Source organism: Sardina pilchardus, chromosome 12, assembly GCF_963854185.1.
Source record: "Sardina pilchardus chromosome 12, fSarPil1.1, whole genome shotgun sequence".
NCBI lineage: Eukaryota > Metazoa > Chordata > Actinopteri > Clupeiformes > Clupeidae > Sardina > Sardina pilchardus.
This window is the reverse complement of record NC_085005.1, coordinates 31223807-31241819: the sequence shown is the minus strand read 5'-3', so window position 1 is coordinate 31241819 and position 18013 is coordinate 31223807.

The window sequence follows — 18013 nt, the reverse complement described above, 5'->3', positions numbered from 1 at the left end:
TTGACTTGCTGTGTGTACTCTGGTGTGGAGTTGTACAGTAAAGTGACTTGACTTGCTGTGTGTACTCTGGTGTGGAGTTGTAAAGTGATGTGGGTTGCTGAAGCGTTTCATGGTGTACATTTTAAATGGTGTTTGGCTGTGTACAGTCTGTACTGAACCCCCACCCACTCCCCCTCCAATAACTCACACTCCGGGAGCAACACATGGCTGGCTGGAAGATCAGAGGGGTGTCACACACACACACACACACACACACACTACACACACACACACACACACACACACACACACTACACTGTCTGCAGGCTATAGAGTTTCTCCAATGAACTTCAAGAAATTGGCGCTTATTATCTGATACAGCACTTAATTAAAAGAGCCTGTTAAGAAAAAAAAGCAAAAAAAAAAGAAAACCTAAACTGTGTGAAGCACCATTCATCATCAGCTCAACAGTGCTGCCTTCATGTGAGCTCCACCACCACTCCTACTGTATGGCAGCAGCTCGGTGGAAGACCACTGAGGCTTCAGAGTGCGCTTTGCATATCATGAGTAACGAGGAAACAGGCCTGAGTGTCTCAGGAGCAGCTGAGGCCATAAAGTTGCAAAGCCAAATGGCGTTATGTAAGAGTGCAGCAGAGAGCAATTCCATGCCACCACCTGAAGCACTAATCAGCACCTGAAGCACTAATCAGCACATCACTGAGATCACCACCGACCGCATCACACATCACAAGCGTCCTGAGATCACCACCGACCGCATCACACATCACAAGCGTCCTGAGATCACCACCGACCGCATCACACATCACAAGCGCCCAGCGGCCTGAGATCACCACCGACCGCATCACACATCACAAGCGTCCTGAGATCACCACCGACCGCATCACACATCACAAGCGCCCAGCGGCCTGAGATCACTACCGACCGCATCACACATCACAAGCGCCCAGCGGCCTGAGATCACTACCGACCGCATCACACATCACAAGCGTCCTGAGATCACTACCGACCGCATCACACATCACAAGCGTCCTGAGATCACTACCGACCGCATCACACATCACAAGCGTCCTGAGATCACTACCGACCGCATCACACATCACAAGCGTCCTGAGATCACTACCGACCGCATCACACATCACAAGCGGCCTGGGATCACCACCGACTGCATCGGACATCACAAGCGTCCTGAGATCACTACCGACCACATCGCACATCCAGGAGTTGGGCCATTTATTATTTTTCTGTGACACACAATTCTGAAGAATAGCTTCGACAAGCGGGTCAACACGCCTGACCAACAGTCTACCCCCTTTTGTACCACGACTTAGTAGAGAGGTAAAGAGAACTGAAATCAGCACTCAATTCATATCCAATCGTCCTCATCAGGGTCTGACCTGGAGAGAGACTTAAACGCTGACTATTTGCTGGGTTTATGACAGCAACTACACTACACCTGGAGAGAGACTTAAACGCTGACTATTTGCTGGTCTCTCCCTCTCGTCTCGTGTCTAAATGACCCCCGATAGCAACATCATATCTGCAGATCATATCTGGACAGAGCGGCAGCAGCAGCAGCAGAGGCATGCTTGCTGACGCTTCATCAGAACAGGTATGCTAGCTGGCATAGCATTGAACATATCACATGCCTGAGGCTAAAGCTAGCTACTGTAGAACAAACAGTGTTTTAGTAGAGCTAGAGTGTGCTAGCAGACATGTATAGGAAAAATGTATATTGGCAGAATCATTGTCAAGAGAAGATGTCTTATTAGTAGAAAGAACTTTGAACATAGTTTGCTCATAGTGATAAGGATTGGATATGCACACTACCCTGCTTGCAGTTACAGAATATAGAGATATGCAATCATGTGTAGCTTCCAGACACACACACACACACACACACACACACACACACACACACACACACACACACACACACACACACACACACACACACACACACACACACACACACACACACACAATCATGTGTAGCTTCCAGAGAGAGATAGACAGACAGACAGACAGAGACACACACACACACACACACACACATCCTGCAAACACACAGGCAGATAGAAAGTAAGCCATCAAAACACAGTTTGATACTTGAATAAACAGTAAAGAGACCAACCGTGCACACAAAACACACATAAAACAACCCACTCAATCTATACTAAATTGCACACACACACACACAATTAAAATTTCCCAAATGATACCATTTAATTTCTGTCTCATACATGCAGCATCATAAGCACACAGCTAACATTCTCTCACAGCATTATGTAAAATGGGCACCAAACGCTTGTTCTCTCTCTCACACACACACACACACACAAACACGCACACACACACACAAAGGAACATCTTTCAACATATAACACAGACATATAAATGTGCGTGTGCTGGACCTTTCTCACTCCTTCCACACACACAGCGCGCACACACACACACACACACACCACCCCTTCTCACCCGCTCTCTGCCTTACACACAAATACACACATCCGCGCGCACGCGCACACACACATGTACAGAAATATTTAAAACCACCTCCACTCTGCCACACTGTTCTGGCCTGGATCCGTTTGGAGGAATGCACAGAGAAAAACAAACACACACACACACACACACTCTCTCTCTCTCACACACACACACACACACACACACAGCCTCCTCCACATCGCCATGGAAACAGGCCGGGAGCAGCTCATCCTATTCTGTGTGCCGTGTTACAGAGGCTGTTTGCGCATGTGTGTGTGTGTGTGTGTGTGTATGAGGGAGTGAGAGGTACGATGGGAAGTCTATAGGCAGAAGTTCAGTAAGAGCGAGAGGGAGAGGGAGCTATGGAGGGAGGCTACGTAGCGATGAAGAGGAAACCTTATGCAACAGCACAAAACAGATGATTCGGCTGGTGTGTGTGTGTGTGTGTGTGTGTGTGTGTGCGTGTGTGTGTGTGAGTGAGTGTAAAAATACAAAAGATCAGAGATCAGTGTCAATAGGGTGTTGCAGCTAGCTGCAGGAATCCCGTTAGCGTTCACAGGAAGAGCCCCGTCTCTGCTAAAGTGTGGATATTGGATTCCGCCCTGCAGGAGAAGCACAGCAGCTCTGAACAAGAGGCAGCCTCTGCCTTCATCCGTCTGTCACACTCACAGCCAATGATTAAACTCCCTTTCCTTACCTTATCACACACTAAAGTTCACACAGCACCACGTTATGTTACTTAAGGAGCTATCGGCCCAGCATAATCACACCCTTACGCACGGTGGAATACATCAATTATCGCTTTAAAACAGAACATCTATTCCTCTACTAAGATTCACTACTCCTCACCGCTACCAATTAAACTTTATGTACAGTAGTTTAGACACTTTATTATTTTATTTCATTTCGCTGCATCACCGCTATCATTTTATTTCACTTTGATATACTGTTACTCACTGCAGCGCTACAGGCGTCGTTACACATGAATCATCTGTGGATAACAACACATGACATGTCATTACAAATTGGACATAATAACTTGGACTCTAATAATAACACGAATCACGACCGTCACCTTTACTCGTAATATGTGTAAGTACCATCACCATCACTATGCGATGAATCACCATTAATCACCATGACTCACTGTTACACCGCGTTTAATTGCACGGACTCATATCTGAGTTAAAGATGTACCCCCTCCTATCCCTGCTCCTGAAGCGATGTGGAGCAAGAGTGGTGGATGGCTCAGTCTGAGCAACTGTGCGTGTTTACCATTTAAATAGCCAGGATGCTATGAACAATATGGCCTCTAAATTGGGACCCCAATATGCACCACAAATAGGCTTCAGTGGTGTAAGAACCGCGTGAGAACTAGAGTCCAATATTTCCAAATGTATTGATGACATGATAACACAGCCCAGACCAGGGCACACCTGTACTGTACTGTACCTGTGTTAACACCTCAAGGGCACAGCCAGGCCTTGTACTGACACACTGCTTGTGTGTAGGGTTGTACATGTGTACAATGAAACAAGTCTTTGTTCTGGGGCTGAGGGCTTTAACCACTGCCTGTTGCCCATCATACGAAATTAGAGCATAATGGCGCTCCTTTTTTTAGCTCACGCGATCAGACGGCTAGCGCTCTTTAAGAAGCAATTAGCACTGCAATCTGACAAACAGGGTGTCAAGTTAAAATGGCAGACTCTCCCTTTCCGCTTTGTATTCCCCGTTCTCTTTTAAAGGTGTGTGTGTGTGTGTGTGTGTGTCGGGGCTTCCCCAAGTCGAGGCGCTCACGCCTGAGCATCACAACTCTCCCAACGTGTTACTCTGGAAAGTCTAGTGCAGAGACAGTGCGGTAACAGCTAAGTAATAGGCTTCCCCAGCTCCTCTCTCCCCACACCTCACCCAGTGTAACAGCTAAGCAATAGGCTTCCCAGCTCCTCTCTCCCCACACCTCACCCAGGCACATCAGCCTGCATCATCTGCAAGGACTTGCCCCAAAACGCCACGTCGCTAAATATCTGCTTGGGAACTACATCTGGCGTGTGGACTTTATTCTTATTGCTGTGACTTTTGCTTTTGTCCAGAGCCCTAACCTCAGACCAGGCTACTTGCCCTGGATGTGCGTGCCTTTCCTACGCTGTTCACATCTGCCTGCCCCGACGTGGAGCCCGAACCGAGGCCTGTGTAGAGGCACAGAGTCGTATACATTTTATGAGGACGATGTCATAACTTGGGCTATGCATGAAAATTGAGCGAAGACTGTGACACGCATGACTGTGTGTGCATAAGTACATTTCATCTGACTATTTACGTGAATATAGACCGAAGCAAGGAAGCAGAGTGTGTGTTGTGCTCCTGTCGTACATGCTTGTGCTAGTGCAGTCAGGATCAACACACACAACGGTTAGGCCTATAACCATAGCCTATAACCATAGCACACATCAAGTATTCTGTAATGTACACCTTTGGTTCTATAGCTGCGTGATATATTAGGCCTACAGTATAAGGCACACATGAAGCATTCTGTAATGTAAGCGTGATATATGTAAGGGATAATGTATAGAACGCCGGTCATTATCGGAAAATAATTCCCGACAAGATGAACAGAACCCCGACGCGCACCGGTGCTTATACAGTATATATTACTCACCGCAGAACGTTGGGGAGGCCCATTCAAAGTGAATGGGAGCTCTCTCAACATTCTAGAGAGCCGTATAATAATAGGCCTATAACTGTGTGTTCAGACCAAGAGCGACTTGAGCTTCCAAAATCGCCCAGGACGCCCAGTAAAGGACGCCGTGGGAAGCTGGGAAGTTCGTTGAAAGTCGTTTGGTCGCTGAACCGCGTCATAGCTCATTACCATAAAGTTAAACCACTTTCAACTTTCTCTAGTCGCTCAAGACGCCCAAAACGCGGCGCCGACAGATTGGTCGCTGCTGGCAGCTGAGAGAAGCCGGCTTCCATTGAAAATGAATGACTTCCGGAATCTTTGGAAGCTCAAGTCGCCCGCGGTGTGAACACACAGTAACGCACACATGAAGCATTCTGTAAAATAAGCCTTATTTTCTCCTGCTGCGTGATATACTGTATTAGGCCTATGAGGCACACAGCGTTTGGTCCTATAGCAAGCGCAGCCGTTTCAAAAGGGCTTCTACATACTTGTATAAATCCTGATATGAAACTACATGATCCATGACAGACGTGAAATCCTGATATGAAACTACATGATCCATGATACAGACGTGAAATCCTGATATGAAACTACATGATCCATGATACAGACGTGAAATCCTGATATGAAACTACATGATCCATGATACAGACGTGAAATCCTGATATGAAACTACATGATCCATGATACAGACGTGAGCACTGCAGGCACCTCTGCTGAACCTTACAAGAGACAGCAGTGTTCACCTTGCTCTGTCTCAGTCTGCTACTGGACACTGAGACGGTAAAGAATGTCCCGATTGGTCAAATGAAAATGCGCTGATCTGTATTTACGGTTGCCCCAGATTGTGTGTGTGGGTGTGTGTGTGTGTGTGTGTGTTTGTCTGTGCCACAGGCCTCCCAAGGATAAACCCAGCTAACCTCTGTCCCAATATACACATACACACACACACACACCCTCTTATACTCACTCTCAAGGTAGATACACACCTGCCAACTCAATGACTCAAGTACAGTACATACAGACACTCACACACACACACACACACACACACACACACACACACACACACACACACACACACACACACACCCTCTTATACTCACTCTCAAGGTAGATACACACCTGCCAACTCAATGACTCAAGGACAGTACATACAGACACTCGCGGATGCAATGTTTGTGTGTCTTATGCCTCAATAAGCTCAGCTACACACACACACACACACACACACATAGAACTAGTGACACGATAAAGATTATGTCAAGTGTCCTGACTCATAAAATCTAGTGTCTTGGTTCATGTAATCCAAACTGACCCCTTGTGCACACACACACACTTACACTCACCCTAAAAAAAACATCCATAGCACCATCCTCCCTCCACACACACACACACACACACACACACACACACACACGCACTAGGGCAGATGAATCAATCACAAATTAATCAATATCACGATTATTGGAAACTTAGCTTGATGATGATGTATTAACATTTTTTACACGTCTCAGTTCTCTGACAAAGCACTGTAGATGAGGCAGGTATAAACTGCTCACATTAAGGCCTATTTATTAGCACTCACTCACTATCTCTCTCTCTCTCTCACACACACACACACACACACACACACACACACACACACACACACACACACACACACACACACACACACACACACACACACACACACACACACACACACACACACACACACACACACACACACACACACACACACACACACACACACACACACACACACACACACACACACACACACACACACACACACACACACACACACACACACACACACAATATCATGTCTCAGTAGTAGTTCATGACTAGCCCAGCTAACCTTCTCGGGTGCTACAGGTTGAATTCTGTTTAATTCACGTGTTATGCCGTTGACATAAAACTGGGAGCTTGCCCTTTTCCCAAATAAAGAATTCTGACATGTGAAACAAGTATTCCCTGGAAAATAAATATTCAGCATAAAACTGAAACTAACCATTTCCATTCCTTCCAGCTGTCCTGGCTCTGATGAGTAATGAGACACTTAGCTGATGCAGAGCTGATGTGACATAACACATAAACATTAACCACTGCCATCTGTAAACGGCATAGCATTTGACCACACCATATATTATTGCCAATACCGACCACACCAAATATTATTGCCAATACCGACCACACCATATATTATTGCCAATACCGGTCAACAAGGCTAGTAAATTACATAGCATTTGACCACAATACCGGTCAACAAGGCTAGTAAATGGCATAGCATTTGACCACACCAATATATATATTATTGTCAATACCGGTCAACAAGGCTAGCACTGTCTGATGCTGACGTTAGGCCGATGTACTGGCAGGCACAGGTGAGCAGGTGTAGGTAACCCTCTGTGAGAAGGTGTGTACAGTACTACAGGTTAGTAGGCACAGGTGAGCAGACCAGGTAACTCTCTGTGAGAAGGTGTGTACAGTACAGTACTACAGGTTAGTAGGCACAGGTGAGGTGAGCAGACCAGGTAACTCTCTGTGAGAAGGTGTGTACAGTACTGCAGGTTAGTAGGCACAGGTGAGGTGAGCAAGTAACCCTCTGTGAGAAGGTGTGTACAGTACAGTACTGCAGGTTAGTAGGCACAGGTGAGGTGAGCAGGTAACCCTCTGTGAGAAGGTGTGTACAGTACAGTACTGCAGGTTAGTAGGCACAGGTGAGGTGAGCAGGTAACCCTCTGTGAGAAGGTGTGTACAGTACTACAGGTTAGTAGGCACAGGTGAGGTGAGCAGGTGACCCTCTGTGAGAAGGTGTGTACAGTACTACAGGTTAGTAGGCACAGGTGAGGTGAGCAGGTAACCCTCTGTGAGAAGGTGTGTACAGTACTACAGTACTACAGGTAACCCTTTGTGAGAAGGTGTGTACAGTACTACAGTACTACAGGTAGCCCTTTGTGAGAAGGTGTGTACAGTACAGTACTACAGGTGGGCCGGCACAGGTACTCCGACAGGTGAGCAGGTGCAGGTACTCATCTGTGAGAAGGTGTGTACAGTAGCCTGGGTGTCCACGGGCGAGGGAAGGTGTGTGTGAGAATCAGTGCAGAGGAAGATGAGCCTACCGACTCTAATTTCACATGCCAACACACACCGCTTCTAAATCTATACTTATGACATGAACCCCACACATACAGTATGGAGTGCAGAATCAATATTGTTGACATACTACAAACACACACACAAACCCATTCTGTAACACACACACACACACACACACACACACAAACCCATGCTGTAAGACACACACACACACACACATTTGCACACACACAAACCCATGCTGTAAGACACACACACACACACACACACACACACACACACTTGCACACACACAAACCCATGCTGTAAGACACACACACACACACATTTGCACACACACAAACCCATGCTGTAAGACACACACACACACACACACACACACACACCCATGCTGGCAGGTCATCCCATGTTCACCCTCAGTGAGCTTGCAGAGTTGCTGCTGGATTTTCACCAATTTATGATGATACTGGTGGTCCATCAAACAGATTTTTTATTCTTTTTTATGCCTTTAATTGGACAGGACAGTAGAGAGTATGACAGGAAGCGAGAGGGAGAGAGAACTGGGGTGGGATCCGGAAAGGACCACGGGGCGGGAATCGAACCCGGGTCGCCGGCGTGTGGTGCAGGTGCCCCAGCCAGTCGCGCCACGGCTGGGGCCCAAACAGATGGTTTTACACACACGCACACACACACACACACACACCTGATGGTCTCTGACGGACTGTCATGATCACACATGCTTTTTCACACACACACACACACACACACACACACACAGAGAAAGAGAGAGAGAGAGAGAGAGAGAGAGAGAGAGAGAGAGAGAGAGAGAGAGAGAGAGATGGGGGGGGGGGGCTAACACCTAATGTTCTCTAGCTGACTGCCATGATCACACATGCTTTTTCATACACACACACACACACACACACACACACACAGAGAGATGGAAAGAGAGACAGAGAGAGAGAAACTTACACCTGATGGTCTGACTAACTGTCATGATCACACATGCTGGAAATGTCAGTTTGTCCGACAGTCAACACACACACACTCACAAAGACTGGTAATGATGCTCTGACACAGACACACACACACACACTCTCACACAAAAAGATATTTTCAGTCTAGCTCACACTCAGATCTATACACACAGATACAAGGCTGACTAACACACACACACACACACACACTGGGGCTGTCAATCTCACTCAAACTTACTCCAAGACAAAAACAAACTTAAGGTACTTTTAGTGTCATTCAGTCAAACATACACTATTACAAATACACACACTTTTATAGTGTAATTGTCACACACTCACACACACACACAGCTTATCACAGTTACTGTATGTTCACAGAGACAGCTGATAATCACTAGCAGAGACACAACACACATGGAAACAGACTGACACTTTTCTCGCTATCATTCACTCTCTCTCACACACACACACACACACTTACAAATAGATAAACTAGTCATGTCAGTCTTACACACACACACACACACACACACACACACACACACACACACAAACGTGTTTGCTCATTGCTCTACTCTAGCATGATCTTGTCAGAACATATGAGTGGTTACAGACACACACAAGTCTAACACTCAGAACATACAAGTGGGTACTAACACACACACAAGTCTAACACTCAGAACATACAAGTGGGTACTAACACACACACAAGTCTAACACTCAGAACATACAAGTGGGTACTAACACACACACAAGTCTAACACTCAGAACATATGAGTGGGTACTGACACACACAAGTCTAACACGCAGAACATACAAGTGGGTACTAACACACACACAAGTCTAACACTCAGAACATATGAGTGGGTACTGACACACACAAGTCTAACACTGATTTGAAGCAGGAGATATTAGTGACGGATCTCAATCATACGTCCACCTACACACTCACACCTGAACTCACAATTCTACAGACAAAACACACGTACTCATGTATCACTATCACTGTATCACACAAACACACACACACACACACACACACAGACTTCTAGAGGCAGGACACCATTTATGAATCTTCATTATTTGGCTGGTGGTGATTGCACTCACAAATACGCTTGAACTCTTTCTTTCCCTTTCTCTCTCTCTCTCTCACACACACACACACACACACACTGGAGAGACATTAGTAATGAATCTTCATAAGGAAGCCGTTGGCTCAATATCACACACACACACACTCACATTAAACCCACATCCTGTGTCACACACACAATGAATGATGAATCTTAATCAGGACACCATAGCTCAACTCATTGTCACACCTAAGTAGACATTCACTTTTCTCACACACACACACACACACACACACACACACACACACACACACACACACACACACACACACACACACACACACACACACACACACACACACACACACACACACACACACACACACACACACACACACACACACACACACACACACACACACACACACACACACTAGTAGTTTTACAGATGAATTTTTAATCAGTAGGCCATTTGCTTGCTATCATACAAATGTTCATATACACACAACTATGATATTTGGTGATGATGGTGATCTTCAAGAAAGTGAATCAATAAGTCAGCTATCCACTGTCATACACACACACACACACACACACACGTCCATACACAGGAGTGCTGAATCTTAATCAGAGATCCAGTGGTAGGCTCTAATGTAGATGAACACACACACACACATATATACTCCAATGTAGATGAACACTCTCTCTCTCTCTCTCTCTCTCACACACACACACACACACACACACACACACACACACACATTTACTCCAATGTAGATGAACACTCTCTCTCTCTCACACACACACACATACACACACACATATACTCCAATGTAGATGAACACTCTCTCTCACACACACACAGAGGCTGAATATTAGTCATGAATCTTATCAGGGCTCTGATGCCTCTATATCTAATGGGATGCAGATGTCATTGCATCGGCTGGAGAGACCTCTCTTTCTCTCTCTCTCTTCTCTCTCATGCACACACACACACACACACACACACGTTCACTCATACAGCTGTCCCATCTCTCTCTGTCATGCACAATGCATGCTGCACCTCTCTCTCTCTCTCTCCTCCAGCCTTCTCTATGCAGTCCATTCTCAGCCCACACAGCACAATGTACAGAGCTAACACACATGTACAGTGTGTTTCAGTGGAGGAAGCACTTGCACTAAATAAAAAAACTGAAAATGATCGTTCTCTCCTTCCTTCCTTCATTCAGCCTCTCGCTTCCCCCCCCCCCTCCCTCTCCCCCTCTCCACCGGCCAATCAGCCCATTCTCTGGATTATTGCTAGGCAACCTTTTCTTCAGCTTCATGTAGGCAGAGAGGGAGAGATGTTGCATGAGATAAAGGCCGTACAGTGTGTGTGTGTGTGTGTGTGCACTCAGAGTCCGAAACACAGATGTTACAGATGTGCTCCATCGCCTCCGCATCTCTTCTCTGTGTTCCTCTATCACGCCATCATTCCTCTCCTCTCAACCCAGTGCCCTCTCTTCCTCTGCTCCAACAGTATATCCCTCCATCTCTCTCTCTTCCTCTGCTCCAACAGTATATCCCTCCATCTCTCTCTCTTCCTCTGCTCCAACAGTATATCCCTCTTTCCCTCCATCTCTTCCTCTGCTCCTATATCCCTCCATCTCTCTCTTCCTCTGCTCCTACAGTATATCCCTCTTTCCCTCCATCTCTTCCTCTGCTCCTGTATCCCTCTTTCCCTACATCTCTCTCTCTTCCTCTGCTCCTATATCCCTCTTTCCCTCCATCTCCTTCTCTTCCTCTGCTCCTACAGTATATCCCTCTTTCCCTCCATCTCCCTCCGCTCCTGTATCCCTCTTTCTCTCCATCTCTCTCTCTTCCTCTGCTCCTGTATCCCTTTCTCTCCATATCTCTCTTTATCTGCTCCTATATCCCTCCATCTCTCTCTCTTCCTCCGCTCCTGTATCCCTCTTTCCCTCCATCTCTCTCTTCCTTTGCTCCTGTATCCCTTTCTCTCCATCTCTTCCTCTGCTCCAGTATTCCGCTTTCCCTCCATCTCTCTCTCTTCCTCCGCTCCTGTATCCCTTTCCCTCCATCTCTCTCTCTCTGTTCTATGTCCCTCTCTTCCTCGTCCTGTCCTCATCTCCTTCTCTGTATTCTGTCTCTCTCTCGCCCCCCTCTTCTGTCAGTATGGAAGCCCCCCCCCCCCCCCCCCCCCATCACAGGTGATTCTCACCACACACACACACACAGCATCTCCTTCACACTAAAAGCAACATCTGGCACACAGAGCAATGTCTAATCACCTTCAGCCGCCACATCAAATCCCTGCAGCATGTCAGCCCTTTCCCTCCCTCTCTCTCACACACACACACACACACACACACACACACGTACAGCTGTTGAGCGGCAGCCCTTACCTGGCAGTCGGTTGCTGGCGCGGTGGCCACATCTGGGCGCGTGCAGACTCCTTCACAGCGCAGTGGAGCTCCGTGCAGTCATGGTGTGGCATGTAGCTGGGGGCTGGGGGGGCTGGATGCTGCCGCTGCTGCTGGTGCTGATGGGGGTCCGGCCGCCTCTGCCATCCATCAGATCCCTCCCCAGGAAAAGATCAAAACAGAAAACGGAACCAAAAAATAAAGAAAAAGAAAAAAGAAAAACCAGCAGGTTCCCCGTCCCCGTTCCTCTCATGCAAGCCGTGCGAGTGAGACAGGAGAGGTGCTAGCGCGGGTTCCCGTGTGTGTGTGTGTGTGTGTGTGAGTGAGTGAGTGTGTGTGTGAGTGTGTGTGTGTGTGTGTGTGAGTGTGCATGTGTGCGTGCGTGCGTGTGTGTGTGAGTGTATCACAGTGGTCTTGGTCCTTCACTGCAGTGGAGAGAGGAGGGAGAGAGAGAGAATGAGAGAAAAGGGAGACAGAGGGAGAGAGAGAGAGAATGAGGGAAAAGAGAGAGAGAGAGGAGGATGGAGGGAGAGTGCGCACAAGAGGCTAGAAGGGAAGAGGATGGAGAGAAAGAGAGGATGGAGAAAAGGAGAAAAATGGGGGATAGAGGGATAAAAATAAGGGAAGAGAAAGGGAGGTAGAGAACGGAGGCAGAGAGCGAGTGAGAGAGAGAGAGAGAGAGCCACAGAGGGAGATAGAGGAGACATCCGTTGCATGTTCCACAGGCTTCCAGCAAACAGGAAAATCTGGATCGGGAGCCGGATTCCGGATTCTGCAGTTTCAGTCCCCTCTCATCCGCCCCACTCTCTCCCACCGTCCTCCCTCCAAGCCCCCAAAAGAGCTACGTTACGCATCTTAAACTGCTGCTTTGACCCAATGCTCTGGTGGCATCAACAAAATGATAACAAATCCATTCTGACTTGTTGTGTTTTCGTTCCTGGCCAGACACAAACCTCTCTGTTAGTGTGATCACAGTAAGTGTCTTCTAGTGTAGAATCTTCCAATCTCATCAATGAAACAGTTTTGTTTTTAGTATAGGCATGCTTAATATAATATGACATAAATCTCCATTGAGTCACATATAATTACAGGGATGCAACGTTGCTTTTGTCCACTAGGGGAGGTGTATTGCAAGGATGATAACTGTCAATGAAATACACTGGTCTACTGTACAGTACATAAAACTTGAGCTTAAATGCAAATGCAAAAGCCAGCTTTGTTTACTTTATCAAGGTTAGAAAGGACACCTTTCTCAAAATATGCACATTTCACATGCACGGGGATGAAGAAACATAGTCTACATTTATATGAAGCTTGCGCAGAAACATGAGGTGATTCACACATTCTAAATTCATTTCTTTGGCGTGTGTAGTGTGATTTTGTGTCCGTATTAAATGAGAAATGACTGAGTGGCATGATGAGGTGTTATGCACCTGCACAGCCCCTCCTCCTTACACCTTGTCCTAACCGGATCCAAGCGAGCGACTGCAATGATATTGTCTGTCTACACTGAATCCGTTAAATATGCCATTGTGTTGTGTCACGGGATTCCATATTTCTCATTCACAATAGTAGTGCAATGCGAGCGACAAAAAGAAAATAGACAAAAGTTCCCTCAAAAACATTGCGCTGCTCGCGTCGCTTCAGTCAGACACTCCAATTGAAAACAATGGAATTAAACTGATTTTATCGCTAATGTTCGCTCGCATCGCGTTCGGTTAGGACAAGGTGTTACATGCATATAGCGTCACAATAGCCATCCCTTCACTCTGTCACTACACACGCATAGCGTCACAATAGCCGTCCCTTCATTCTATCACACGCGTATATTGTCACAATAGACCCCCATTGTTTTTGCACTTGCTCGCGATCGCCCCTAGTGGAACTGCAACAGATTGCAGGTAAAATGCCGTTACATTGGAGTTAATAGCACAGCCCATTTAGGGAGAACTGGTCCACTCGCTATTAAATCCATTGTACCTGCAGTTCCTGTTGCAGTTCCACTAGGGGCGACCATGGGGAATATTGTCATTGACACGTTTGAAAGTCTTTTTAGAACAATTAAGGGACTTAAAAAATCTAATACTAAGCGGTGTGTATTTTCTTTGACCCCCCTTTCGCATACAATATTCTGATTTCTACACAAAAAATTATATCCAGAGAAAAGTGGATTTTAGGAGACACTCCATTCATTCTCGACTTGCTCGCGATCGCCCTCTAGTTGCAGTACCATGCGGAGGTATTTAGCAAGTGGTCGTTCTCCCCCTATTAGACATTCTCTGTTAATGAGCCAATTTCACAGTGTCCAGGTGTCTGGCCTAGTTGATGTTAATTAGGGCTTTGACTTTTGGCCAAAAATCATATTCGAAGTTCGTTTGGTTATTAATATCAAACTTCGAATGTATTCGAATATTTGTTAATAATATCTTGACCATTATTTTTATGCTATTGGAAAAACATGCAGCATTCATTAAGCTGAATTTCCTTTTCCTGCTCTCCCTCCGTCTCTCTGTCACTCATGCGTCTGTCTCTCTCTCTCTCTCACAAACATACACACACACACACACACACACACACACACACAGCCCCTCCACTCCGTGCAGACCGCGTCTGTCTCCATGAAAACAAGATCCCTGGAAGCTTGATTGCACCGACATAACGCTGTTCAGGTGGAGGCACTATGCATACAACTTTACCAAACAGTATAGCCTAAGTAGCCTAAACTCATACTCCATGGCCCGCTTTCTCTCGTCCTCCCTCGTGCGCGCTCAATGGACACCCGTCCCTCGACATGCATCCTAAACATTCACAATCGTGAAAGCAATAACGCATAGAAGACAACAAGCTAAATTATCCGGTTAGCATGATTAGCATGCTGCACAGATTAAAACTCTTGCATTCAAGTTGATTGACCATCTCAATACCAATGTCTTCCAACTCCAAGACTTAAAAGGGCCTTTCCCAATGAGGAAGTTACTATTAGCTTACCTTGAAACTTACACACACGTGGGGAAACTGAATAGGCCAGTCAAACCACTCGCTAACATCACCTACAGGAGCCCAGATGAGTAAGCCTAATAGCCTTGCTAATGAGCTCATGATTCACGACTTTACCAGATGTGAGAAAGCCGCTGAATCTGAAAACAACGTTTGCATGCAAACACATGTAGGCCTACAAAAAAATAATGCTCATAACAGATTTGAATATTAAGAGCTGCCTAAAATTCGTTCGAATATCATATATTTTTCAAAAATTCGAATTATATTCGAATAACGAAGTTCGGAGTCAAAGCCCTAATGTTAATGATGCCTTAATTGGCAGGGTGAAACTAGCCTGACTCTCGCCAGACCCTTGCATTTCCGCCATTCTCCACCAGAGGCGTTTCGCTGAGCTCCACACAAGGGTCTGGACTCGAGGGGAATCCAAACTTGTTCCAGTGATCAGAAAATGATAGAACCAATCAGGAGCGCCGAAGCGAGTGTTTGATTCAAACAACAATGGCGACACACAGGGAGGAGTCTTGTGCTGACATTGATTCTGCTATTTCAAGAGTTTTGTCGAATCTATCGAGTATTCATATTCTTTAAAAGATTAACAGAGAATAGTTTTGAAGACATTTAATAGTGGCAAGGATGTTTTTACTCTTCTTCCGACCGGGTTTGGCAAGAGCTTGAAGAAGCCTAGCACGTCATTCAAGATAACAGGCAAGTGGTTTATCAAATCACATGCGAGGATGTTTTACAAGGACCCGCCTTCATAAATACATCTCCTATCGAGAAGTCCCAGATCCTTGTGTGAAGCAGACAGCGAACTACAGGATCTGGCGAAAGTCAGGTTAGGGTAAAACATCTTCCTGCTTCTGTCTTTCCTATAGACTGAGTTGTTCCAGAGGAAGTTAGTTTACACAGTGGCGACATCTTGTGAAATAGGCTAATAGGGAGTGAACCGGCTCTCCCTAAATGGGCTCTGGCTCAGGTGCTCTGCTGGCAATGACCTCAATTGGCAGCACCTGGCCTGGTGATGGACTGGGAGTTAAAGTAGAGCCCATTTAGGGAGAGCCGGTCCACTCGCTGTTAACTCCATTGTACCTGCAGTTCCTGTTGCAGTTCAGCTTGGGGCGATCACGAGCAAGTGATCAGACATTTGCTGCGTTTACATGAGAGCTAACCCGAGATGACAAAAAAGCCGCTAGCCAGCTAAAGTTTGATTTCTTACAGTAGACCTTAATTAGGCTGCATTCATGTGCCGCCTGTCCAATCGGAAACCTTCCCGACCCCCAGACGTTCAGCGGAATACAATAAAGCGGAATTAACCTATGTTCCATGTAAACGCCAATTCAGAATTATTATTTCCATGTTTCCATAAACTTCCTATTTTGTGATCTGAACGCCCGGTCTCGCTCATATTTATTGCAATACCAAAGTGATATCGTAATATGGGCTACACCATTCCTCTAGTGTTCAGCCACGAGCGGGAGAGGGAGAGAAGTGCCTCCAATAGTCCCCTTATGGGCAACAAGGACACACTCGCCCAGTACTCGTGCGCCCACCCTGCTTTTGCGGAGGAACTGCGTCTCCAAGGGAGGAGGACTCAGTTGGTCAGCCGGGAGAGGGGCCTGCTCTACCAACGCTGTTACGGTTACTGGCGTCTTTACCGCCTGCCCCCTGTCCTGCTGTCCTGGCCGTACCACCAACAGCTGCTGCCCCCTGTCCTGCTGTCCTGGCCGTACCACCAACAGCTGCTGCCCCCTGTCCTGCTGTCCTGGCCGTACCACCAACAGCTGCTGCCCCCTGTCCTGCTGTCCTGGCCGTACCACCAACAGCTGCTGCCCCCTGTCCTGCTGTCCTGGCCGTACCACCAACAGCTGCTGCCCCCTGTCCTGCTGTCCTGGCCGTACCACCAACAGCTGCTGCAGCTGCAAGGGCACCTTTTTGTGCTACACAGCCTCTCCTCCTGGACCTCTCACTGCCCCAGCAGACTGTGAGGCTGCTCCCCATTCCTCCCTCCCCCCTGGCTGCAAATGCATAGGGGGCTAACCCTGGGGGTCATCATTTACCTGTTGTGTCACATTGTGCTAATTTGTTATGTTGTTCACTATGCTTCAATAGTGAATGTGCAGTACTAGTGTATCGTAAGTCTTATGTGTGTTATTCCTGGTAATATTGCAATTAAATGTAGTTGAACCTGTAATGCTCGCTCAATGCAGTGCTCGTTTAATACTGGATGCAGCGGTCCATACACTACCTCAGCATCATGGAGCCCCTCACAATGAGAGG